At 45.3% G+C, this 27765-nt stretch overlaps 1 protein-coding gene across 10 annotated transcripts in view; it reads left to right on the top strand.

Moving 5' to 3' along the window:
- FBRSL1 (fibrosin like 1) overlaps positions 1-27765 on the top strand; it is a 736960-nt gene that overhangs the window by 374847 nt on the left and 334348 nt on the right. The window lies entirely within an intron of this gene.

Below are 27765 nucleotides of genomic sequence, written 5' to 3' on the forward strand. Positions count from 1 at the left end.
TTCACTGTCAAGAAACCACATATTCCATTTACCAAGAATAAAAGGGAGTCCTCATGGGGAACACTGGAAGTGTCGCATAGGTGGGACCGGAAGCAGAATATGATGAAGATCTAAGGTAAATATGAAGAAGAATTTTGCAGATTGTTAACTATTCCAAGAACCCACTGATTTGATTGGCTGAAGTAGTGTCTACACTGAGGAAAAAGAATAGTTTATATACACCACCTTCCTCACCCTGTTAGGAATGTCCTTATCCTAATAAGCTTTACTGATGCCTACAATTTTGTTTTGATAAAGAAAACCAATCCCTCAGGTTAGTAGTGAGACTCCTACCACTACCACATATTGTCGTTTTTCCAGATGTCGTATCTCCATTCTCTCCTGACTAGTGTAGATTTGTTTGGTCTGCCATAGTTGGCCTGTTGGTGCAAGTCAAGTGATTCAGTTCCCCTGTCATCTTGGAGAAACATAATCTAGTTATGGTTCTGTCGGTTCACCAACAGACAGCTCTACCAATGTAAAGTAGCGAAGAGCACATTCTTGTGCCCTAAGATCTGTGATTGACTTCCTTCCCCTTCAGATGGCAAACCTATTCCCTGGTGCTGACGTTTCTGACAAAAGGATAGCAGTCCTATACAGGGACATCATCTTTCCATCTTAATGTTGTGGGGTAGAATGACCGTTTAGAGTGCACACATCCCAAGAAACAAAATAGCATGTGGCCATGCATATGTGTTGTTGAAAATGATTTTGGGATTCCAAGAAGAGAATATCAAATAAAATTAGGATGTGTGTTTTGGTGCTCTTTTACCAATCTCTGCCTACCTTATACATCATCTGAATTAAATAGAAAGCTTTTAAAGCAGAAAATATCAATTGCTTCAAGGAGGGTTTGGGAAAATATCATGAATGAAAGGTCTACAATAGGTTATAAAAGAGAAAAGTCAGAAAACTCAAGAAGGGTTAAGATTTGTGGATGTAGGCTCCTGATGGGTTCTTTGAGGGAAAGTGAGGGATGTTAGAAGGTACATGATCTGTGAAGATGACTGTCAGGAAGATAATCATCTTCACCTCCTACGTTTCCTCTTCCCCTCATGACCCTGGCCAGTTCCACTCCTCTCCATCACCACCTGGATTACGATCTAGGCCAGAGTTCTCACCTAGGGTGCATTCCTTCCCCTATTCAAGCATCCATCAGTCCCGTTGTTGGAAACGGAATAAAAGACTGAACAGGCCGTTAGTCTGATCCAGGTAAAGACTTTGCTTATGCGTTGGTGGTATTTTTTTGAAGATATGATGTGTTCCAGAATTTTATTTGATCAAACATTACTGGAATGTAAAGGCATCTGGTTGCGTGTTCGTGGCACAAAGGATGAGATCCCTTGTAAACCAGATAGAAACACTGTTCTTCTGAATAAGACAAATTAAGATCAGACTTAGTGTGAGGAAGATAAGAATGTTGTGGGGAAAACCAAGAGAAGAACATTTATTTATTTATTTATTTATTTATTTATTTATTCATTCATTCATTCATTCATTCATTCATTTTATTTGTACGTCCTGTATAATCTTGGGAAATTATACGTTGCCTCAGAAAGTGGAAATAGTTTGTACTTTATTCTGAGCTTCTAGTGGAGGGGCAAGTTCCAACGTCCTCCTTTTTATGCTGTAATTTTCAGTGGATAATTTCAATGAGCCTTGCTCTTGCTAGATGTCCTGATTATGCATCAGAGCTACTCTGTTTCAACTGTTGGAAATACAATAAATGTTCTACAGTTGTTAGGGATGTACTTGACACATTTTCTTTGATACACAAACTGTTGACGCCATCCTAGTGAAAAATTGCATAGAATATTTATAATCCACATGTACACTTATGGATTAGAGTTGACTCAGTAAGCGTCTTGCTCACTTATAGAAGTAAACCTGTCCAACCTCTCTATTAAAATGGAAGTGAATCAAAGAGAGGTAGTTTGAAAGCGCTGAATATAGTGGAGCTCACTCATCAGAGATCATTTGAAGATATAAAGAACGGGCTGACAGAAAGCTCTTTTGTTGGTATCTCCTCTCTGACAAAAAATAGGAATTAGAGGCTGAGGCCCCTCAGCCTCAGTTCCCACTGAAGAGATGAAGGTTCCAAAGGAATCCACTCCCTGAAAATGTCTGATTTTCATTTCTCAAAGTGACGCTGGTTAGAGACAGATACTAGAAGCAATGAGGCCTACTGGGAGGAGCACAAGCCTGGGAGTCAGAGGAGCTGGGTTCTAATCCTGGGTCTGCCACTTGTCTCCTGAGTGACCTTGGGCAAGTCACTTAACTTCTTTGTGCCTTGGTTCCTTCATCTGCAGGAAGGGGAATTCAATACCTGTTCTCCCTCCTACTTAGACTGTGAGTCTCACGTGGGACCGGATTAGCTTGTATCGACCCCAGTGCTTAGTACAGTGCTTGGCATATAATAAGCACTTTACAAAATATTATTATTATTATCATTACATTCCTTCATGGGCTCACGCCAGTCCACAGGTCCTGGAAGACTCAAGCCTGAAGCAGTGGGCTCTCCAAATCTCAAAAATTTCATCATTTGGCCTTCCTCAGCCCAAATTTGTTGGTCTTCCAAGTAATGGTGCCCAGACCATCTAGAGACTACACCCACCACCCAATCATTAAGGTTTCATAGTTCTCTCAGAAGGGACCAGTATATGCTCGGATTTGTAGTAACCCTGTTGTTGTCCACTGGTTGCTGACTTCAGCCTGAGCACCTGATTCACCTGGAAGGTTCCTAGGTTGGGTGTTCACTGGATCTTCCAGGCAGCCATTCCAAGGCTTGTGACCCCATGTAAGACGTTGACCAGATCCCACCAGAAAGTATTCAAAGAAATGGGGGTTTGGATAATAATAATAATAATAACAGTTATAGTATTCGTTAAGTGCTATGTGCCAAGCACTGTTCTAAGCACTAGAATAGATACAAGTAAATCATGTTGGACATAGTTCCTGTCCCACATGGGGCTCACACTCTTAATCCCCATTTTACAGATGAGGTAACTGAGGCCCAGACTAGTGAAGTGATTTGCCCAAAGTCACACAGCAGACATATGGCAGAGCCAGGATTAGAACTCATGTCCTTTCATTCATTCAGTCATATTTATTGAGAGCTTACTGGGTGCAGAGCCCTGTACTAAGCTCTTGGGAGAGTACAATACAATAAACAGTCGCATTTCCTGCCCACAATGAGTTTACAGTTTACGGGATGGGGTAGAGAGATAGACATTAATACAAATAAGTACAATTACAGATATGGACATAAGTGCCGTGGGGCTTGGAGGGGAGAAGAGCAAAGGGAGCAAGTTGGGGAGATGCAGAAGGGAGTGGGAGATGAGGAAAAGTGGGGTTTGGTCTGGGAAGGCCTCTTGGAGGAGATGTGCCTTCATTAAGGCTTTGAATAGAGAGGAGAGTAATTGTCGTATTTGAGGAAGGAGGGCATTCCAGGCCAGAGGCAGAACGTGGGCCATGGATTGGCGGTGAGACAGGTGTGATGGAGGCAGTGAGAAGGTTAACACTAGAGGAGTGAAGTGTGGGGGCTGAGTTGCAGAAGGAGAGAACTGAGGTGAGATAGGAGGGATAAGGTGATGGACTGCTTTAAAGCCAATGATGAGGAGTATTTGTTTGATGTGGAGGTGGATTGGCAATCACTGGAGGGGGTTTTTTGGCGGGGGTGGAGATTGGGACATATCCAGAATGTGTTTTTAGAAAAATGATCTGGGCAGCGGAGTGAATTATGGACTGAAGTGGGGAGAGACAGGAGTTTGGGAGGTCAGAGAGAGGGCTGATGCAGTAATCCAGTCGGGATAGGATGAGTGATTGTACTAACGTGGTAGCAGTTTGGATGGAGAGGAAAGGGCGGATCTTGGTGATGTTGTGAAGGTGAGACCTGCAGGCTTTGGTGATGGATTGGATATGTGGGGTGAATGAGAGAGTGGAGTCAAGGATGCCACCAAGGTTGCGGGCTTGTGAGAGAGGAAGGATGGTTGTGCCATCCGCAGTGATGGGAAAGTGAAGGAGAGGACAGGGTTTGGGAGGGAATATAAGGAGCTCTGTCTTGGACATGTTGAGTTTTAGGTGGAGGAAGGACATCCAAGTAGAGATGTCCTGAAGGCAGGAGGAGATGCGAGCCTGGAGAGAGAGAGAGAGAACAGGGGAGGCAATGTAAATTTAGGTGTCATCCACATAGAGATGATATTTGAAGCCATCGGAGCGAATGATCATTGGTGACCTTTGAGAGGGCGGTTTCTGTGGAGCACAGGGGACGCAAGCCAGATTGGAGTGGGTCCAGGAGAGAAATGGAAGAGCAGAATTTGAGACATCGGGTGTAGATGACTCACTCAAGGAGTTTGTAGAGGAATGGTAGAAGGGAGATGGGGTGATTTACTGGAGGGACCCGTGGGGTCAAGGGAGGGTGTTTTTTAGGGTAGGGGAGACATGGGCATATTTGAAAGCATTGGAGAAGAAGCCATTGGAGAGTGAATGGTTGAAGATGGCTATTAGGAAAGGAAGAAGGGAAGAGGCAAGAGTTTTGATGAGGTGTGAAGGAATGGAGTCGGATGCTTATATGGAGGGGGTGGCTTTTGAGAGGAGTCAGGAGATCTCCTCTAGAGATACTGCTGGGAAGGATGGGAGAGTTGAAAAGGGGGCTGGTAGGGGGAAGGACTGAGGAGGGTCGGGGCTATTTTACCAATTTTCTTAATAAAGTAGATGGCCAGGTCCCTGGGGGCAAGGGATGGGGGGTTCAGGGGGACAGTGAGCCTGTGGAGGGAGTTAAATGTCTTGTACAACTATCAAGGGTTATGGGCATGGGTGTCAATAGGGTGGAGAAATAGTTTTGCTGGGCAGAGAAGAGAGCAGAGTTGAGCATTCAAGGATAAACTTTAAGTGGGCAAAGTCAGCCTGATATTTAGATTTCCACCAGCAGCGTTCTGCAGCTTGGGCACAGTAGGAAAGAAGGTGGACTGTGCAGGTGATCCAGGGCTGTGGGTTAGTAGTTCAAGTTTGACGAAGGGATAGAGGAGTGAATGAGTTGAGTTCAGTAGAGAGGGTGGTGTTGAAAATGTCTATTTGGTCAGGGGATGTTTGGCTCCATTAGTTTTTGATACCTGAGTGTGTCACTGCCCATTTTCACACCAAAATCCAACCAAGTGATTCAGTGCACCTACTCAGGATATTGCCTGACTTCCCTAGTAAAGTGATAATCTTAATTTGGATTACTAGTGGGTAATGGGGCAGGCAAGGGGAGGGGAGCGTTCTTTACCTCTCTAGATTATAGTGACTGAAAGTTCAGTTCTGAGAAGAGACCCAAGAAATCAGATTGAAGAAGAAAGCTGGTTTGGTGAAACCCAGTAAAGGCTGTAGAAAGTCTTTAGGGTGGGGATGGGATGAAGCAGAAGTAATGATAGAAAATCAGGAGCTCTTTCTAGGATTTCATTCCTTCTCCAGAGTTGTTGATCCTGGTCTCCAATGCACACACATGCATAGCAAGCCTTCCCACCATTTTCCATGAGGGCCTGGAATCTGGAGTGAAGAACCTGTAAGATAGGACAGTCACTGGGACCAGCTCTCTGAGTGTGTAGGCCAGTTTCTTTGTTCCTTTCTTTCATTCTTTTGTAAGATCTCTTTGCTGGTTCTGCTTCCTATTAAACGAAGTTCTGCTTTTAATTACGATGAAAAGTTCCCATAAATTTTCACTCGTTCTCCTGACCATAAATAAGGAGTTGGGTCTGACTGGCGCTCTCTCTCCCCACAGCTGGGCAAATGGGCCCAGAAGAAGAAACTCCCAGCATAGGGTAGGTGTGGGGCAGTTCGTCCTGTGGTGCCCTGTTGGGCACGGGCAGGCAGAACAGTGGGTTGTTTCCTATGTACACCAATCTACCAGGCTTAAAAGGGGAGGTGCAGGGGTGCTGCCTGCGTCAGCATGCTGTCTGGGGCTTCCAGAGGATGGGATGAGGGGGAAAGGAGAGAGTAAAGGGGATCCGGTACGCCATCGGACTCTGGTTTTCCCCACATTATACCCTCTTATATAATGGAAAAAGCAGCGAGTGAGAAAGTCCTGTCGGTCCAGTGGACAATGTCACTTCAGGCCACCCGCTTCAGGGTACTCCGTCCTAGTCCTGGACAGATAAGACGAACCCTTGTTGGAGTGTGGCTTAGCTTGCTGACAAAGGTCCGCCAGAGAAGGCCAGGGTCCTGGATAGGGAAGCCCTGCTTGTGACGAAGGGGTTAGGCTAAATGGACAGCTTTATTTTTGTTTCTTAGAAGTACTCTACCACTGGGACAAGGTTCTCCCTGTGGCTCTTGGTTGGGTAGATGAAGTGTTGGAGCCCCTTAGAGCCTCCAGCATCCTCAGACCCCAGTCCAGTCAAAGAGGAATGAAGACTACTTTAGCTTGAATAGAGAGTTTGCTCTGTGGACCCCTTTGGGGTGTCAAATAGATACACAGGAGGTTGTCCCCTGGAGAGAACGGATCCAAAGCTGAGTCAAAACTATGGGTCAGGAGAAGCCCATCTCCCCGAACTTCTGAAACACAACCAACTTCCTTTCTGACTGCATTCCTTGCTGAGGTAGCCTCACCAGAGAAAGTTAGCATGGCAGGGTAATTTGTTTTGTTTTTTTATCTCCTATCTTGCCAGCCTTTTCCCTAGCCTACACCCCAAACCACGGAGTGATGTAAAGCAGCAGAGGAAATATGTGACAATAATTTACAACACAAGCTCAGAAGAGGAAAGAGATGGCCGAAAAAAAACCACACACGTGTTTCTAAGACTTGAAATAGTAAAGAAAGAGACAGTGAAGCAGTGCTAGGGGGATGGGGATTAGGAACATGGGTTTGGTGAATGCTCACCAGGCTAGTTGAACCCAAGAAGCCTAATACACCCTGTGGATGTGGCTAGGGGCGGGGGACAATGAAATGATCTGGTCTTGAACACTTCCCATCTTTGACACAGCATCATGTCCCACAGTTGGTCATGGGATGAATTCACACACTCAGACCTAGTGGTGATTGTCAGTCGTTCAGTGGTATTTATTGAGCCTTTGCTGTAAGCAGATCACTGTACCAAGCCCTTGGGATTGTTCAGTAGTGAAAGTACTGAAGTGAAGGAGCTTACAATCTAGCAGATTGCCCTTTGAGTGGGTGTTGCTGTTGATGTCAAAACTCATGTGACTGAAAAGGCCAAAGTGTGACCTCCATTCCCGTTCAAGTCCTCTCTCCTCAGGGCTTTGGCTACACCAGGATGATGTAATGAAAAGTTATCCCAGCTGTACCAGTTGGCTGCTGGGTAAGGTGCCTTGCTGTTTCCCGGGCGTTACAAGTCATTCCAGTTGTGCCTCGAGTCTTTTTTGTTTTGGAATGGGGTTAGAGGAGAACAGGTTCAGGTAGAGGCGGTGCATACTTTCTGTGTGGTGGTGAACACTACCTTCTTTCACTGCCTTCTTTCCCCTTCCCAACTTTGGGAGGTGGCTGAGTGGAGTCTTGTGGTAAAATGACCAAGCCTCTATCTGGGTTTGGTACCTCCCATGTTAAATTTGGTGAGCATTTTTATTTTTCCACAGCAATTTCAAATTTTACCTTCACAACATCCCTGTAAAATAGGGAGAAACAGCTGCTGTTATTCTAGTTTTGCAGATGAAGAAACTGAAGCCCACGGAGTTTATACCCACCCAAGATGCTCCAGCAAGCCATTTACAGAGCTGGGAGTAAAGCTCAGATGTCATCTTCCAGATCCATCGTTTTCTACTAGACCAAGCTGGCTCCACATGCCTTCATTCATCCCATCAGTTCATTGGTTTAAGAGGAGCTCTGAATGAATGGGGGCTAAGGGGTGGCCCACAGGCCTCACTGTCTCCACCAGCCCAACAATTTTCAGTTTACTTTGTCTGGTTGTGTTTGGTTGGAGAGTGAGGAAGAAAGAGAGAGTCAGGGAGGAAGAAAGGAAGGGAGAGAGGGAGGGAGGTTGGGGGGGGGGGGCGTGGAGAGAGAGAAAGAATGAGAACTTGAAATTGTTGGTATCAAAGATGCAGAAACTAGAAAACAGTGCAATTTTAAACACATGTATTTTGATTCAGATGAATTCAGCCAAACAATAGATCAACATTCTTTTGTTTCAGCCACTCCCTCTCTTCCAGGGATTGGGTTTCTGATTTCCTTGCAATTCCCTAGATGCCCTACATTTTGAATGGTAACTTCTAAAACATACAAACCAAACCACCTCTTTTCTTCCTTCTCATGACACCATAAATCATTTACAAAAGATGAGGCCAAATAACCTGAAAAGGATTGTTTCCATACAAACCCAGAGTTGAGTCCCTCTTAATCTACTTTCTTTTCACATCCAACCATCAGTACATCTTGGGGGAAAACCCAAGACTTCTGCTGACTGCAGTATGGTGACTTGGTGCAGTTTGATGACTTAAACTGTGTTTTGCTGCTTCTGTACCGAAGCTAGGGATCCTTGTGTTGACAGGCAAGATAAAACTGAGATTATACCACTTTCAATATCAAAATTCCTCATCCCCTAAAAATGTTAATAATAGTAATTGGGGTATTTGTTCATCATTTTTATGTGCCAAGCACTGTACTCAGTGCAGGAGTAGATACAAGATAATCAGGTTGGACACAGTCACTATCCCACATGCTACTCACACTCTTAGTAGGAGGGAGAACCTGCTTTGAATCCATACAAAGAAACTGAGGCATAAAGATGTTAAATCACTTGCCCAAAGTTACCCAGCAGGGAAATTCATTCAATAGTATTTATTGAGCGCTTACTATGTGCAGAGCACTGTACTAAGCGCTTGGAATGAACAAGTCGGCAACAGATAGAGACAGTCCCTGCCGTTTGACGGGCTTACAGTCTAATCGGGGGAGACGGACAGACAAGAACAATGGCAATAAATAGAGTCGAGGGGAAGAACATCTCGTAATAACAATGGCAACTAAATAGAATCAAGGTGATGTACATTTTATTAACAAAATAAATAGGGTAATGGAAATATATACAGTTGAGCGGATGAGTACAGTGCTGAGGGGATGGGAAGGGAGATGGGGAGGAGCAGAGGGAAAGGGGTAAAAGAGGGTTTAGCTGCGGAGAGGTGAAGGGGGGTGGTAGAGGGAGTAGAGGGAGAAGAGGAGCTCAGTCTGGGAAGGCCTCTTGGAGGAGGTGAGTTTTAAGTAGGGTTTTGAAGAGGGGAAGAGAATCAGTTTGGCGGAGGTGAGGAGGGAGGGCATTCCAGGACCACGGGAGGATGTGGCCCAGGGGTCGACGGCGGGATAGGCGAGACCGAGGGACAGTGAGGAGGTGGGCGGCAGAGGAGCGGAGCGTGCAGGGTGGGCGGTAGAAAGAGAGAAGGGAGGAGAGGTAGGAAGGGGCAAGGTGATGTAGAGCCTCGAAGCCTAGAGTGAGGAGTTTTTGTTTGGAGCAGAGGTTGATAGGCAACCACTGGAGTTGTTTAAGAAGGGGAGTGACATGCCCAGATCGTTTCTGCAGGAAGATGAGCCGGGCAGCGGAGTGAAGAATAGACTGGAGCGGGGCGAGAGAGGAGGAAGGGAGGTCAGAGAGAAGGCTGACACAGTAGTCTAGCCGGGATATAATGAGAGCCCATAGCAGTAAGGTAGCCGTTTGGGTGGAGAGGAAAGGGCGGATCTTGCCCATATTGTAAAGGTGAAACCGGCAGGTCTCGGTAACGGATAGGATGTGTGGGGTGAACGAGAGAGATGAGTCAAGGATGACACCAAGATCGTGGGCCTGAGAGACGGGAAGGATGGTCGTGCCATCCACGGTGATAGAGAAGTCTGGGAGAGGACCGGGTTTGGGAGGGAAGATGAGGAGCTCAGTCTTGCTCATGTTGAGTTTTAGGTGGCGGGCCGACATCCAGGTGGAGACGTCCCGGAGGCAGGTGGAGATGAGAGCCTGAAGGGAGGGGGAGAGGACAGGGGCGGAGGTGTAGATCTGCGTCTCATCTGCATAGAGATGGTAGTCAAAGCCGTGAGAGCAAATGAGTTCACCGAGGGAGTGAGTGTAAATGGAGAACAGAAGAGGGCCAAGAACTGACCCTTGAGGAACTCCAACAGTTAAAGGATGGGAGGGGGAGGAGGCGCCAGCGAAGGAGACCGAGAATGACCGGCCAGAGAGGTAAGAGGAGAACCAGGAGAGGACGGAGTCCGTGAAGCCAAGGTGAGATAAGGTATGGAGGAGGAGGGGATGGTCGACAGTGTCAAAGGCAGCAGAGAGGTCAAGGAGGATCAGAATGGAGTAGGAGCCATTGGATTTGGCAAGAAGGAGGTCACGGGTGACCTTAGAGAGAGCAGTCTCGGTAGAATGGAGGGGACGGAAGCCAGATTGGAGAGGGTCTAGGAGAGAATGGGAGTTAAGGAATTCTAAGCATCGAATGTAGACGACTCGTTCTAGGATTTTGGAAAGGAAGGGTAGTAGGGAGATAGGGCGATAAGTGGAGGGGGAAGTGGGGTCAAGAGCTGGTTTTTTTAGGATGGGGGAGACGTGGGCATGTTTGAAGGCAGAGGGGAAGGAGCCCTTGGAGATTGAGCGGTTAAAAATAGAAGTTAAGGAAGGGAGGAGGGCAGGGGCGATGGTTTTAATAAGGTGAGAGGGAATGGGGTCCGAGGCGCAGGTGGAGGGGGTGGCACTTGCGAGGAGGGAGGAGATCTCCTCTGAGGATACTACAGGGAAGGATGGGAAAGTAGGGGAGAGGGTTGGTGGGGGGGAGGGGAGAGGCAGAGGGGTGACTTTGGGGAGCTCAGACCTGAGCTGAGCTGAGGGAAATGGCTGAGCTGGATCAGAACCCACTTCTCCCAGTGTCCAAGTCAATGCTCTTTCCATAGGGCATGCCGCTTCAGCCTATTTGATGAGATTCAGACCATCTCGAAAGGCCAGGAATGCCTGACCTGATTTTTTACCCACTTGGGAAAGAAATGGGTGCTTTCTTTCTCTGACACCAAGGAATTTTTGCTTTTTCTAAGCAAGCTGTGCCCCTTCCTAAATAAGACAGCTACCACCTCCCCACACCCCCATCAACACCTGCCTTAAGTGAAAGCCATAGGGGAGGGACTCCCATTTCACCAACTTTTGAGGCAGCATCTGTTGCCTCAGGGAGTCTGAAAAAATTGTTTCCCAGGAATTTCTCCATGCCGCCTGGCCTGGAGGTGGTTCCTCTGGACTTCTTTTATTTTTTTAATGATATGTGTTAAGTGCTTACTACATGTTAAGCACTGCTCTAAGCACTGGCAGAGCCGGGATTAGAACTCAGGTCCTCTGACTCTTGGGCCAGTGTTCTTTCCACTAGGTCATGCTACTCCTGGGCCTGTTTTATTTTAGCATGGGGTCTGTACCACAGATCCTCCCCCAAGGAGAATACCTGCTATCTCTCTGGTTGCCTTCTAACAGCTGTGTGTCTTTTGGACTCAAGCCAGTGTCAGTCAGTCAGTCATCTTTACTGAGTGCTTATTGTTTGCAGAACACTGTACTAAGTGTTTGGGAGAATACAGTATAAAAATATACCAGACACATTCCTTGCCCATAAAGAGCTTACAGTCTGGAAGGGGAGACAGATATTAAGCCACTTAGACCTACCTCTTACTTACAGAGGCTTGGAGCCAGTGAGCATAAGGTCTAGGTTGGAGTCTGTGTATTGGGACATACTAATCTTCTCCTCAGAAAGTCAACCTTCCAGTTCCATTTTGCCATGGTGGTTTTCAGTCTTTATATTGGATTTGTTCAGTATCCTCTTTCCCTCTCTAGGGGGCTACACCTGGGGCATTCGTAGGTATGAAATGGCTCAGGAGGGTGGCAGTTTGTTTGGGTGTTTTTTTTTTGTGTGGTATCTGTAAAGTGCTTAGTATGTGCCAGCGACTCTACTAAAAACAGAGGTAGATACAAGATAATAAGTTTGGACACAGTCCCTGTCCTACATAAAGCTCCCAGTCTTAATCCCCATCTACTGATGAGTAACTGAGGCACAGAGAAGTTGTGACTTGCCCAGGGGCCCACAGCAGACAAGTGGCAGAGTTGGGCATAGAACCCAGGACCTCTGAATCCCAGATCAATGCTCTTTCCACTATACCACAGTGCTTCTCACACTGTATTATTTTAAGATGCTGCCTGGACCATAGTTTCTCGCATGAGGAGACTGTCTGCTCACTCTCTGGTCAGCTACTAGCAGCTGTGTGACCTGAAGCCAGCCTAACCTCTGAAGTCTTCGAAAGAGGGTGAAGAAAACCCCAAGAGGACCCCAAAACCAAGTAAAGACCTGTGACTGAACGAGTAATGGAGCGGTTTCCTGCTCAGCATTCACTCTGAGGTGGCATGCCCCTGCTAAAGCAGTCACACAGGAAGTTGTAACTTTACCAAACTCTGTTTTGTTATCGCTGTGTTATCTGTGGTCGCCTCCCCATACAGCTTGTGGCCAACCTCTGGTTAGGGGAGAGAGACGCTTTGAGCTGAGCTGGCTTTGGTTCCCACCTGCTTAATCAGTTAAGCTTTTCACTGTGTGGTTATGTTGGGGGCCCAGGTTGTTTCATTGTGGATTTCCAGTGACAGGAAAGTGTGGAGATACGAAGTGTGTGAGGGTAGGTTGGGGGGAGGGTGAGAGGGTTCAGACAGAAATAACTTGCTTATCTGCTGGTTGGTCACCTTAGGAACTGATAAAATGGAGGCCACTTTTTCTGAGAAGAGCCCCAAACTGGAGAATTTACCTGTTATCTCCTGGAGCACACAAATTAGCTTCAGAGGATCAGGATCTTTGCCCATTTCTTTTTCTGGGTGCTCTTTATCAAATTTTGTTGTTTCCTGACCGGGCAAATGTAATGAAGATTGGATGACAGGCCACATATGTGCTTTCATTCAAAATGAAATGATAAATCCGAAGTCCACCCATACTCACATCCATAATATTAGTAATAACAATAATGAATGTGGTTAAGCACTTACCATGTACTTTGCAGTGTGCTAAACACTGTGTCAAGCTAGGGTTGAAACAAGATAAGCTGATCAGACATAGTTCCTGACCAACATGGGACTCCCAATTTAAAGGGGAGGGACAACAGGTATTGAATCACCAGTTTACAGATATACAAGCCAAGGTTTATAGAAAAGTTAAGTCATTCTATCAATCAGTGGAATTTATTGAGTGGGCAGAACACTGTATTGAGCGCTTGGGAAAGTACACACAATACAGTCAGTATAATCTATCCCACCTGACTTGCCCAAGGTCACAGAGAAGGCGGATGGTGGAACTGAGGTTAGAACTCAGGTCACCTGACTCCTTGTTCTGTGCTCTTTCCAATAATAATAATAATAGAAATGATAATAATAATCATAATTATGGTACTTGTTAAGCACTTACTCTGTGCCAAAGCACTATACTAAGTGCTGGGGTAGCTACAAGATAATCAGTTCCCACATGGGGCTCACATTCTAAGAGGGAGCACAGATATCGCAGGTGAGGGAGCTGAGGCACAGAGAAGTTAAGTGACTTGCTCAAAGTCACACAGCAGGTAGGTGGCAAAGACAGGGTTAGAACCCAGGTCCTCTGACTCCTAGGCCCAGACTCCTTCCACTAGGCCATACTGCTTTCCCCCTAGGTCATTAGAACAGCAGCAGCAATCATTATCAAGTACTCCTTGTGTACCAGAGACCCTACTGGAGCAATATTCTCCTGCTGGTTGGGATCTTTAAACCTGTGTGTCAGAAGTCTGAGGCTGGCACTCTCCGAGGTGAAGGCAACTAGAGACCTCAGGGGTCTCTTGCAGGGAGTACTTAGCTCCCCGGTGAACACCTTTTTGCCCCCAACCTGGTGGTCAGGCTATTTGATTCACCAGGACAGTGGGTTACTTGGTGCAAGGGATCGTCAACCCTGCCATGCAAGTGTTGCTAATTCTGCCTTGATTTCCAATTCCTCTCCTCCAAAGGATCAGGGAGAAACAGTGTGGCCTAGTGGTAAGATCACGGACCTGGGAGTCAGAGAATGTTGGTTCTAATCCCGGCTCTGGCGTATGTCTGCTGTTTGACCTTGGACAAGTCACTTAACTTATCAGTGCCTCAATTCCCTCATCTGTAAAATGGGGATTAAGACTGTGAGCCTCATGTGGGACAGGGACTGTGTCCAACCTGATTACCCTGTATCTACTTCAGTGCTTAGAACAGTGCTTGGAACATAGGTGTTTAACAAGTACCACAATTGGTATTATTATTATTATTATCAGTGGCTAAGTTGCAGAGATGAGGTAATATCACACCAAGTCCTAGGACAGAGATGAAGTACAAATAGATTTTTGAACATGAAAGAGGGTACTTGAGCTCACCAGATGCCCCTAAAAATCATTTCCAGAAGCTCCAGTCTGCTGGCTTCCCTGCCTCAATTATCATGGACATCCAGAGCTACATCAAATCAATGAAGCAGGCAATCAGTGGTATTTATTGAGCACTTTTGGGGTGCTGAGCAGCATACTGAAGCTTGGGAGAGTACAATAGAGTAAATAGACATGATTCCGGCCCACAAGGAGTTTACCGTCTGGAAGGAGTTACAGATATTGGGAAGCAACAAAATATAAGGATGAGTACATGAGTGCTGTGGGGAGGGGTGATTGTCTGCCCCACCATTAGAGTGTAAGCTGTGGTGGTAAGAGCCGTGTTGTAGAGAAGTAATAGCAATAGGCATCTGAATCAATCAGTGGTATTTAAATGAAATACCTGTGTGCAGAGCACTGTATTAAGTGCTTGGGAGAGTACAGTATAACAGAGTTGGTAGATATGTTCCATGCCCACAATGAGCTTAAATACTAGAGTCATGCCAGATAGTGAAAGGACTCTGTGTTAAGCGTGAATCTTGTAAGGTGAGTGGGGGTTCAGTAATTAAATAATAATAATAATTATGGTGTTTATTAAATGCTTACTTTGTACCAAGTACTGTTCTAAGCTCTGGAGTAGATACAAGGTAATCACATTGTCCCACGTGGAGCTCACAGTCTTAATACCCATTTTACAGATGAGGTAACTGAGGCACAGAGAAGCCAAGTGGCTTGCCCAAGGGCACACAGCAGACAAGTGGTTGAGCCAGAATGAGAATTCACATTCTCTGACTCCCAAGGCCGTGCTCTTGCCACTAACCCACGCTACTTCAATAAAGTACCATTCATTCTTCAAATCACATGACTATTTTGCATAAGTGTCCTCCCAAGGTGGCTAGCTGGGGTCAAAAATCCATATTGTGGTTTGAGCTGGGTGTGGCCTAGCTCTTTTGTCTCCCTCCATTGCATGGCTCAGACACTGATGGCACTGACAACCATAACAATCAGAGGGTTTGTGACTCAAAGCTATTTCCTTCTCTGGTAGAGATTATGTCTGGTATGCATAACATGTGTTAATTTAACAAAGCAGTTCTTTTGATTCGGCTTTAATTTTTTAACAACAGCTCGGAGGCAGTGATGTACAGATTATATAGTGTTAGTTTCCCAATTAAAGTTTTACAGGAAAATGCTCCATTTCTTGCTCCCAGCCAATTGTGAATGCTTCCTTCCGGCAGTTTGAGCAAATGGGAACCGGGTTCTTTGCAAGGCATTCATTTGAAACCTTCAAATATTTATGGAGGTTGGTTGAATCCCGGAGCTGAAATTCTCCTGTGAGGCAGTTGGGTGCTTGTCGTATGCAGATATTTGGTAATTAAATGCCCAAGAGCTATTTCTGTTGTTGTTGCTGTTATTGATCCCTCCCTCCAGTATTTAACACGTTCCTGATGGAGCCACTTTGGTGGATTCTCATCACATCTCTGTGAGCCTGACACATTTCTGGGTTCCTCAGATGACCTCGCACTGGTTCTGTTTCCCAGAGGCCATTATCTTGGCTAGGAAGAGGTCATTGGTGACCTGGGAGAGTGCAGTGTCAGTAGGGTGAAGGGGGCGGAAGCCAGATTGTAGGGGGTCAAGCAAGGTGGGTAGGTACCAACCATTCTTTCAAGGAATGGGAGTGGGGGGATAGGACAGTGAAATCCTAAGAAGACTTTTCTACCAATAGAGTGGAGACTTGCCCATGTTTGAAAGCAGAAGAGGAGGAGTTAGTGGTGTTTTTAGTTTTTTTTAGAAAAACTAAAGTGTTTTTAGAAGGTGGAGAGGAAGGGAGGGAGGAAGGTGAGAGGTTTTGAAAGCACTCAGGAGACTTCCTCTTGTGAATTGGCTTCCAGCTCCTCGACTGAAGGAGCAGGAATGAAAATCACCTATTTATAAAACCAGATCTGATCAATCAAATCAATCGTATTTATTGAACAATTACCATGTGCGCAGCAATGTAATAATAATAATAGTAATAATAATAACTGTGGTATTTGTTAAGCGGTGACTATGTGCTAGGCACTGTACTAAGTTCTTGAGAGAGTACAGTGTAATGTAGTTGGTAGACACACACGTTCCCTGCCCACAGTGCTCTTACAGTCTGGAGGACGTGCTTACCAATCCTTTCTGAGAGAACTTTGGGCTGACTTAAGCTGCCCCGGCACTCAGTCAAACTAAAGTTGTTGGCTTTGACCTTGAAGATCTTTTCAGCTACTGGCTCTTACATGCTCAGCTGCTTTCTGCTTCCTCTAAGATCCTCCCCACTCCCCAAAGCAACTCCTCATCATTACCCTCATTTTATGTTTGCCTCCCAAATCATCACACTTTGTATTCCCCGTCAGCTGGGATGCCCCCTGCCCACACCTCCCTCCTCACCATAGCAAGGCAGAGTTCCTCCCTTCCTTCAAAGCTGAAAGCCCACCTCGTCATTCTCTTCGCCATCCCCTCTGTCGTGGTCCTATCAACTATTCCAGCTCGCCCAGAACTTCTGCCAGCTCATGTATATACTTCACGCATGAAAACAGAAAACAAGGAAGCACGACAAAGAACAGTCTTTGTGTGTGCACAGTATGGCCGAAACTGTGAATCTCACATTGGCCTTTCAACCACCCAGACACCTACTCCTCAATCTCCCCATCAGGTGTGCCTTCAAGTATTAAGGGCAACTAAGGAGATATATAAACTATTTAGAAGGACTTTGTTTAAAGAGTTCCATTTTCTCTAATTATAGGATTGTGCCTTGTGGGAAGAGCACAGGACTGGGAGTTAGGAGACTGGGTTCAAATCCCAGCTGTCTCTAGCCTGCTCAGGGACCATAAGCAAGTCACTTAACCTCTCTATGCCTCAGTTTCCTCATCTGAAAAATAGGGATATCTATTGTGAGCCCAGTGTGGAGCAGAAATTTTGTATCCCAGAGCATAGCACAAAGTAAGTACCCTACGTTCTTGTTTTTGAATTGTGCCCAGGATCTACTACAGTGCCTTAGCCAGTAGGCCCTCAAATAAGCCTCTGGTGGTGGTGATGATGATGGCAGTATCTTTGGCTTATTATAATAATAATAATTATGGCATTTGTTAAGCACTTACTATTGCAAAGCAATGTTCTAAGTGGTGGGAAGGATACAAGGTGATCAGGTTGTCCCGCGTGGGGCTCACAGTCTTCTTCCCCATTTTACAGATGGGGAACCTGAGGCACAGAACATTGAAGGACTTGCCCAAAGTCGCACAGCTGACAAGCAGCCGAGCTGGGATTTGAACCCATGACCTCTGACTCCCAAGCCCATGCTCTTTCCACTGAGCCACGCTGCTTCTTTATAATAATAATAATAACTGTGGTATTTGTTAAGCACTTAAAATGTACCAGGCACTGTATTGTACAGTCTGGAGTAGATACATGATAATCAGGTTGGACACAGTCCCTGTTCTACATAGGGCTCCCAGTCTTAATCCCCATTTTACGGATGAGGACATTGAGGCACAGAGAAGTGAAGTGACTGGCCCAAGGTCACACAGCTGAAAAGTGACAAAGGTGGGATTAGAACCCAGGTCCTTCTGACTGATGCCCATACTTTTTCCACTAGCCATGCTGCTTTTCTCAAGAGTGACTTCTCTCAACAATTCACACTTGTGGATGGACCAGATCTGAGGGTAGGAAAGCTGGGTTGCAGCATCATCCTAGAGAAGTGACTCGGAGCTTGTCCTGTGTGGGGTGGGGCGATGGGCTAGAGAGTGCATTCTACTTTCTCTGGGAAAATCAGTCTTGTCCGTCCAGTGGCATTTGCAACTGAAATGGCCACGTGGGTGGAAATGGGTGGAAGAGAGGGGAAATTGATTCCTGCCAGTGGCGATATGGGTGGGTAGGGGGTTCCCCCTGGGCTTTCCACAGGTGTGCCGGGTTCCTGGTCTGAGCCGCTCAGTGCCTCACATCAGGCCCTGCTTACCAGATCTGGCTCCCATCTGCTCAGATGTTCCAGGTTTACAGGTTCCTTCTGCTCAGATGTTCCAGGTTTACAGGTTCCTCCTCATGCTTGGATTTCCCTTGTGCTCAGCTGTGATCAGCGCCTCCATTTGTGGAATTTTGGAACAGAGTACTTCTTTATTTCCACGCTCATCGTTCAGAACAAACAACAACAAAAAGTTCTATGCTGTCCACACATATGGTTCCTTCAAATATTTTCCTCAAAAAAAAAAAAGAAATAAAAAAACCCAGCCCAGACCCACAAGGCTCATCCAGACCTGCCAATATCAGCGAGCTGCTATCTCCAGAAGGATCTCTTCCCTGTTAGTGAGAGCGGAGAAATGAGAGGCGCTGTTTCCAATAAAGAGCACACGAGCTGCGATGGGGCTGATAAGACCCGTGCGGGAGAGCACGACCAGGAAATGAGTTGAGGTTTGGCCGATCCCCAAGAGAACTGGACACCTCTTGGGTGGAAGCCAGGCAAATACTGGGCCAGCCAGAAGGGGCCGCCAAAAAACTCAGATTAGTCCATCCTTGGGTTCCATGATCGCCCATCTAGGAGCGGATGGTTTCAACTGGGTTCTAATCCCGACTACGTTACTTGTCTGCTGTCTGATCTTGGGCAAGTCACTTAACTTCTCTGGGCCTCAGTTACCTTCTCTGTAAAATGGGGTTAAAACTGTGAACCCCATGTGGAACATGGACTATGTCCAACTTGATTTGCTTGGATCTATTCCCATGTTTAGTATAGAGCCTGGCACATCGTAAGCGCTTAACAAATACCATGAAAAAAATAACTAAGAAGAGTTGGGAAGACAATTGCTGTCTTTCAGGAGGCTCTCCCCAACTGAACCCAGCCTTCCTGGACATTTCTTCCTGTCAGCCATCTCTGACGTGCACACATACACACACACACACACACACACACACACACACACACACAGATAAGTGGAATAAACCAAGATATGTGTTCATTGGGTGTTTTTTCACATTCATTTCTTCATTATCTGCATACTTTTATTGCTGCTAATTGCATCTTATGTCTCCACTGTATGTATAAAATCTATGTCTTCCTATTTTCATGAGATCACAAGCTCCTTGAGGGCAGCAACAATACCTTATATATTTAATGTATATAATGCACTATAATGTATATAGTGCAGTAGGCATTTAGTAAATGATACTGATGACGATGATGCTGATAATGATGATAGAGGCCCAGTAGGAGAGTTCTTACTTGCTCCTTCTCATCTCTGGAATGACTGGGAGTTGTAGAATATGCACAGTATTTTTTTGTGGAATATGCATAGTATTCACTAGAATAGACTAGAATAATAATCATTCCCAAAGGCTAGAGCCAAGCCAAACTTTCCTCCACTGCTACCCCACCACCACAACCATTTCTGCTGTGTATCTGCTCCCCAAGAGGAGCTGTCCTCTAAACCCTACTCCTTGACAGACAGAAAACCCTGAAGATTTGACTTCTCGTAGCCATAGACATTGCCCTTTGTAACCTGGATCCCTTACCCCAGCCTTTCATACCCCAGTATGAGAGACCAGATGTGGGGGACTTGCCATCTAATAATATAAAAATTATTAATAATAATTTGTTAAGCACTTACTGTGTCCCAAGCATTCTACTAAGTGTTGGGATAGATATGGGCTCAGTGGAAAGAGCACGGGCTTTGGAGTCAGAGGTCATGGGTTCGAATCTCAGCTCTGCCACTTGTCAGCTGTGTGACTGTGGGTGAGTCACTTCACTTCTCGGTGCCTCAGTTACCTCATCTGTAAAATGGGGATTAACTGTGAGCCTCACTTGGGACAACCTGATTACCTTGTATCTACCTCAGCGCTTAGAACAGTGCTCTGCACATAGTAAGCGCTTAACAAATACCAACATTATTATAAGATAATTGGGTCAGACACAGTACCTATCCCACATTTTAGTTTTAGTCTGATAGTGAACAGGCAGACACATCTCTCTTGGTTTCTACTGTATTACTAACTCGAAGTAGGATTCTTTCACAGGAGAAGCAGTGTGTCTTAGTGGAAAGGTCACAGGCTTGGGAGTCAACCGTCATTCCTGACTCTTCCACTTATCAGCTGTGTGACTTTAGGCAAGTCACTTAACTGCTCTGTGCCTCAGCTACCTCATCTGTAAAATGGGGATTAAGACTGTGAGCCCATGTCAGACAACCTGATTACCTTGCATCTACCCCAGAGCTTAGAACAGTGTTTGGCACATAGTAAACGCTTAACAAATACCATCATCATCATCATCATTTATTTCTCTTTGTCCTATTTTCTTTTTTTAAATGAAGATAGAGTGACCACTAACTGAGGACAAGCTCAGTGGTTGTGGTTGCTCTGGGTAAAAATATTCTAAAAGGGATTTTTACCTACCAATTCTCTTATATTGTATTCTCCCAAGCTCTTTGTATGGTCCTCTGCATGTAGTAAGTGCTCAGTAAATAGCATTGATCGATTGATTGATCGAGTGAATGGATAGCGTGAGAAGGCACATTAATCTGTGGGTATGGATTGACTATTTATTTGCAAATGCTGCTTTTCATTAGCAGAACCATTGCAATTGGAAAAGGACCTCTTTCTGTCTGTTCAGATCTGATGCGCTATTGGCAACTGATTCTACTTAGGAGGAAAATAATTTGCTAATGTCCTTAAATGGGGAAACGATTCCATGTGGGATCTTGTGAAGACGGTGTGTCCTCATCTGCAGTCCAGTTAGCCCAGTGAATAATACTTGTCTTGTTCTTTGGGTCAGCAATTTAATGATTTATAAAAATGACTGTTACCTTATTGCCTTTGAGGCTCCTTTGTATCACACAGAGTTCCCCAGCCAGGTGCAAAATGTTAAAAAATGGATAGCAACAGGTTCAGTGAATTCTGAAGTTTTTTTGGTTTTTTTTGAATAAAGTATTAGAGAAATCCCAAAACACAAATTGATTTTTGGAGCAGACAGGACAGGGGAACTGTATACTGTATTAGCCAAACTGATAAAATAGATGCAAACAAATCTTTGTATCCAAAAGACATCATACCATAGGATTCTCAAGAAATTTGGAAGGGAAGTTAAAGAATTCTGGAAAAGTCTGCACCACCTATTGTTACAAATGGCCACCATCTTGGAGAACTAGTGAATTTCCCGAATAACTTGTAATAAGTGAACCTGGGAATTATGCCTGGAAAATTAGAAGACTCTATAATTATTTAGGATCAGTATGCATTTATAAAAGCACATGTAAAGACAATGTGGTTTCTGTAAGTAGACTCATGACTCATTAAGCTCCTGGGGTTCTTTGAAGGCATCAACAAGCCAATGAGTAGAAGGAAACCAGTAGACATAATATATTGAGACTATACATCAAAAGCTGAAAAAAAACTCAATAATCATAGGATTGAACGGAATATTCTGTCACAGACAGAAAAACGGCTGAAAGATTAGATACTTTTCAGAATGGAGAAGTGAAAATAGTGGAGTCTCTCAGAGATCTGCCCTAGGACTGTTTTTGTTCAATATCTTTGTAAATGGCCAGGTCAAATGAGCATGTAATGAAATTTCTAAATTTGCAGATGAAGCCAGCCCTTCTAGCAGAAGTTTCATACAAATGGTGCCATGCTAGGAGGAACTCATAAAGGTGAAGGAGTGGGCCAGAAACATGGCTGATGGACTTCAGCGTGAGGAAATGAAAAGTAAAGCTCAAAGGAAAAAATGCATTTAAATTATGGTGCTAGGCAATTGCTGTCAGAGCTCAGGAAAGAGATCTTGACTTCTAAAAAATCACTGGTGCAATAGATTGCAGCAACCAGGAAGGCCAGATGAATGCTGGGCATCTATTATTTAATCAATGGCATTTAATGAGTGCTTACTGTATGCAGAACACCACTAAGCACTTGGGAGAGTAATAATAATGGTGGTATTTGTTAAGCGCTTACTATGTGCAGAGCACTGTTCTAAGCCCTGGGGTAGATACAGGGTGATCAGGATGTCCCACGTGGGGCTCACAGTTTTAATCTCCATTTTACAGATGAGGTAACTGAGGCACAGAGAAGTTAAGTGACTTGGCCATAGTCACACAACTGACAAGTGGCAGAGCTGGGATTCAAACCCATGACCTCTGACTCCCAAGCCCGTGCTCTTTCCACTGAGCCTGGTAGAAAGATTCCCTGCTCACAATGAACTTACAGTCTAGGTGGCATCATTAAAAATGGGATGAAAGACAAAAGGCATTATTCATTCATTCATTCATTCAATCGTATTTATTTAGCGCTTTCTTTTGCAGAGCACTGTACTAAGTGCTTGGAAAGTTCAATTTGGGAACAAGTAGAGACAATCCTTACCCAAAGGTTCACAGTCTAGAAGGGGAGAGACAGACAACAAAACAAAACAAAGCAAATGGACCTCAATCAATTGCATTATCTTACCACCATATCTGGAATAGCATGGGTAATTTTGATCACAAGATATGACCAGATGTGATAGAGCTGGAGTCAGCATAGAGGACAAGCAGATGATTGGGTATGGAGAAGTTTTTTTGAAGATAGATTGGAAAATGAGGGCTCTGTATTTAGTAATAGCAGCAGCAACGGCATTAGTGATAGTAGTGTCATTTATTGAGTTTCCACTTGGTGCCCTGCAGTGCAGTGGTACTAGGTAACTGGAAAATATAAAATAAGAAGTGAAGTTCTCTAGCCACATGGAGCTTGTACTCTAATGGGGGTTACAAACATAAAAGTACAACTCCAAATGGTCAAAATAAATGAGTACATACCCGTGCTGGGCAGCAGCGATGTGGGAGAGAGTTGAGGGCGGACACTCAGGTTTATTGCACAGAAGGAGGCAATGGTAAACCACTTCTGAACTTTTACCAAGAAAACTCTATGGATCCACTACCAGAACGATTGCAGCTGAAGGTGGGGCGTTCTGGGAGAGATGCCTCCATGGCGTCCCTATGGATCGGGACACAACTCGACAGCATAAGACACAACAACTACATGTATATTTTAGTGCTGAGGTGGGTGCATGTAAATTCACAACTCCTGAAGTCGCCAAAAAGGTGATATGGCTCAGGGTGCCAGAAAATTAATCAGGGAAGGCTTGTTGGAGGAAGGATTTTAGAAAGGATTTGATTGTGGGGAGAGCTGTCGTCTGTCTGATGTGAGAAGGGATGGAGAATCAGACTGGGGGAACAGCATGAGTGAGGGACAGAGGTGAGAGAGTCAAGAGCAAGTTTCATCTAGAAGGTTGGCTTGGGAGGACAAAGACAAGAATTTGAGGAAAAGCCAAAGAGGGCTAATAGGTAAGGTCAGGCCAGATGATGGAGAGCCTTAAAACCAATAATGAGTTTTTGTTTGATGTGGAGGGACACAAGAAGCCAGTAGAGGATTTGAGGAGAGGAGAGATTTGGGTTTGGAAGATTTGTTAAGAAGATAGCATATGCATCAGCATATAGAATAGAGTGGATTGAGGAGAAGGTGGAGGCTAGGAGATCAGGAATGAGGCTAATGCCATAGATTTGCCATGGCAATGTGAAAGCTTGAACCAGAGTGTTAGCAGTTTGACTGTAAGCTCATTAGGGCCAGGGAACATGTCTACCAATTGTGTTGAACTCTTCCAACTGCTTAGTACAATTCTTTGCACAAAGTAAGCTCTCACACGTTTATGTGTTAATAAATGGTAAATACAATCATTGATTGATGGAGAGAGACAGGGATGGATCCAAGAGATGTTGTTCAGGAAAACCCAGCAAGATTTGGTAGGAGATTGGTTTTGAGAGTTGACACTGGCAAAGAGTCGAGGTCAACACATGAGTTGCAGGCTTCTGGGACCCAGAGGATGGTGGTGGTGTCAACTGGGATGGGAAAGTTAGGGAGAGGAGTGGGTTTAGGGGGAAAGAGGAGGCGTTCTGATAAGACTCCCCAAAGCCATGAGGAGTGTGGACAGTGAGACCATGTAATTGTTCACCAAATTCCACAGCAGGGCAAAGAGGCTAACCCATTGAAGCTTGAAGGGGATAGGTTCAGAACAAACAAATGGAAACCTTTCTTCCACCCAGCAAGTGGTAACCATATGGAATTCATTACCACAGAATGTTGGCCAGGTCAAAAATATCAATCAGATCAAAACTATGGTGCTTTACTAAGAGGGTTGTTAGATGGTCCATCTCTAATCTTGAGGGTGGGTGTTTAGGCAGGCCTTGTGTGTCCCTTGTGGAGACAGAATTATGGGTTAATTTAGTAAAACCATTGCTAATGATCTGTTCTTATGGTATTTGTCAAGTGCTTACTATGTGACAGAACTGTAAACAATAGCATAGATATAAGCGTATCAGGTGGGACACAGTCCATGTCCCACATGGGGCTCAAGATCACATCACAGACAAGTGGCAAAATGAGGATTAGAACTCAGGCCCGTGCTCTTTCCACTAGGCCATGCTGCTTCTCATGATTTCGTAATGATCAGAGTTTCTGCTATATGCAAAATTCTGTTTTAGGCAAAAAGAAGAAAATGACTGGTCCCTGCTCTTAATGAACTCAAATCTATTGGGCGAGATTAGATATAAATTAATGAAAAGACCATAGTTAAGGGGGAAAATACCATATAAATGACCCAGACCAATAAATAAATGGATAAATATATTTACCACTAAGGTGGTTGATGAGATGACCCAGCTGACACAGGCAAGGCCAAAGATAATTTGAAAAAGTTTCCCAGAATCTGTGTGTGTTTTACCGCTATCCAACAAGTTATTAAGCTAGAGGTAGGAGGATTTGATCGATCCATCATATTTATTGAGTGCTTCCTTTGTGCAGAACACTGTACTAAGCGCTTGGGTGAGTGCCATATAACAATATAACGGACACATTCCCTGCCCGCGATTAGCTTACAGTCTAGAGGGCGCATAATTGGTTGTGATTCAGAACAGTTTGATTCAGAATCATTAGGTTGAAGTTATGCTGGCAGCCAGGAATTTTGGGCATTGATCGGTCCCTGTGTCTACATGCCGGGCATCTCTTACCAGGACTGTTGGTACTTATTCCCTTCCTCTCCACGCCACCAGCCTCGCCCAGCCCCTCAACCACTCTGCTTTATTCTCCCTGGGAACCCCAGGGTGGTGGAAGGACTTGGGGATGGGGCTAAGTGGTGAACAAGCCTGGAAAACAGACCTACCCTTGCCTCTGGTCCGTTTCTGAAAGGGTTTACATGGTGACGATGCAGCAAGCCTTGCCCAGCGACTGCCAGCTCCTCACTGTGGATTCTCTTCCCTTCCCAGTGGGTTAAAGTTTGAAGGCTTTGGTGGCGACAGATTCTTCCTGCGGCTGGCTGGACCTGGATGATCTCCGACCTGGCTGAGCAGGGAGTGAGGGATGGTGTTGAGACAGGGAGGATAAGGGGCTGGAGGGTTGTGGCAGAGAGAAAAGGAGGTGTTGAGCCCGACCCTTTATCCCTTCGTTCTCTGGAGAAACCCATTCCCACAATGCATTGGGTGGGCTTGCAGGTGTTCCTGCAGCTCTGCCCTCTCACATGCACTGCAAATTAGTAACAGAAGCTAATAGCCCAGCGTGAGGCCATCAAAGGCCTGACAATTCCTGGCTTGCCAAAGGGCCCTTTATGTCAAAACCCCCCATGAGACCTGTCCGGCTGAAAAGACTATTTGTCTGTCCCTGTGTGCGGCCCGGCTTGGGGACTGGGGCCTGCTGCTGGCCTCCTGCTGAGACCCTGACTGTTGCTGCTAGCAACAGATAAAAATCACTGTTCACCACAGCAGGGCTCGCAGAACATCAATCATGTGGTCCAGATAAAGGCCTCAGGCCTTTGGCCCTCTCCTTCGCTTGTTCCTAAATAATTTCCAGTGGCTGAGCATGCTATGGTGTAGACGGGGTAATTCACTCCAGAAAACTTCATTTCACTGAAAACGCTTTGATTTTTTTCTTCTTCTTCTCCCCCCCCCCCCCCCCCCCCCCGTCTCTCTGTCTCTGTCTCTGTCTCTGTCTCTCTCTCTGTCTCTCTCTCTCACTCAAGGCTGTTTTTGTTCAAATAGATGTTTGTTCCTAAAGGGTGGATGGGGGAGGAGGCCAAGGGGGAAACTTTACTGATGAAAGAGAAGCCGTGAAGAGTTCAGAGCAAGAAGAATAAATAAAGCTGCATGGTTGAATGAAGTGTCCGTGCCAACACTCCGCACATCACTCAGCATTTCATTATAGGGGGATTTGGTTGCCCTCGTTAATTTCATTTCATTCTTTCTGGAGGAGCTCCTCTTCCTTCTGGAACTCAGTTGTCATGTGTTGATAAAACAAGAGCGACTCTTTCCTCTCCCGTCTCTCTTTTTCCCCTTCCTTTTCTCATACTCCTACCCCTATCCTTTTGAGGAGTTGTAGAGCAGAGGGCCCTAGCAGAACTTCCATATAGCCAGATTAATTTTGAGAGCTGAGAAGGGCACACTCCCTGCTCTAGGCAACTTTCACATGGGAAACTTTACTGAAAATCACATCTGAAATCACCTCTCCTCCAGAGGCCTTCCTTGATTCACCGCTCACTCCCCAATGCCCCCTGCTACCATTTCCGCATCACTTAAGCACTTGGATACTTGTCCCCAAGTTCGCCCAACCCCTGACTCCCCATGTTGCAATTCTGTAAATATCTTTCTCTTTTTATGGAACTTGTTAAGCGCTTACTGTGTGTCAGGCACCATACTAAACGCAGGAGTAGATATAAGCTAATCAGGTTGGACAGAGTCCCTGTCCCACATGGGGCTCACAGTCCTCATTCCCATTTTACAGATGAGGTAACTGAGGCACAGAGAAGTGCAGTGACTTGCCCAAAGTCACACAGCAATCAAGTGGCAGGACTGGGATTAGAACCATGTCTTTTAGACATCCAGACCCAAGCTCTCTCCACTAGGTTACACTGCTTCAGTTCTTTTACTTTTCCCTGCCTGTAATTTATTTTAGTGTCTGGCTCCCTGTCTATACTGCTATAAGCTCCTTGTGGGCATTGAATATCATTTATTGCTTTTCTCCTTCTCACTGGGGTGGATGTGGCTTCACCTGTCCTTCACGTGTCTCTGGGAATGTTGGGAGTGGTTTCAGATGTTTTTCTTTATTAGCTTTCCCCTTTCCCAGTCTGTAATTCTTCAGAGGAAGGACCGGTTTTATAACGAGGGGATAGTGAGCATTCAGAAAGAAGAAATGGGTGAATCTGTCATTAGCTTCATCCATAAAACAGCCCTACTGTTGCCACACCTCTCTCCCCTTGAGATGAAAGGGGGAAACTACAGAAAAAAAGAAAGGCAATGAAATCAATCCATTGGCATCTGAGGCCACAGTTGTGTCCAATATGGTTTCCTCTTGCCCATCGTTGGTCTTGTTTCCTTGGTTCAGGTTCAGGTTTAGTTACTTGACTT

The sequence above is a fragment of the Ornithorhynchus anatinus genome, chromosome 2, assembly GCF_004115215.2.
Source record: "Ornithorhynchus anatinus isolate Pmale09 chromosome 2, mOrnAna1.pri.v4, whole genome shotgun sequence".
Lineage (NCBI taxonomy): Eukaryota > Metazoa > Chordata > Mammalia > Monotremata > Ornithorhynchidae > Ornithorhynchus > Ornithorhynchus anatinus.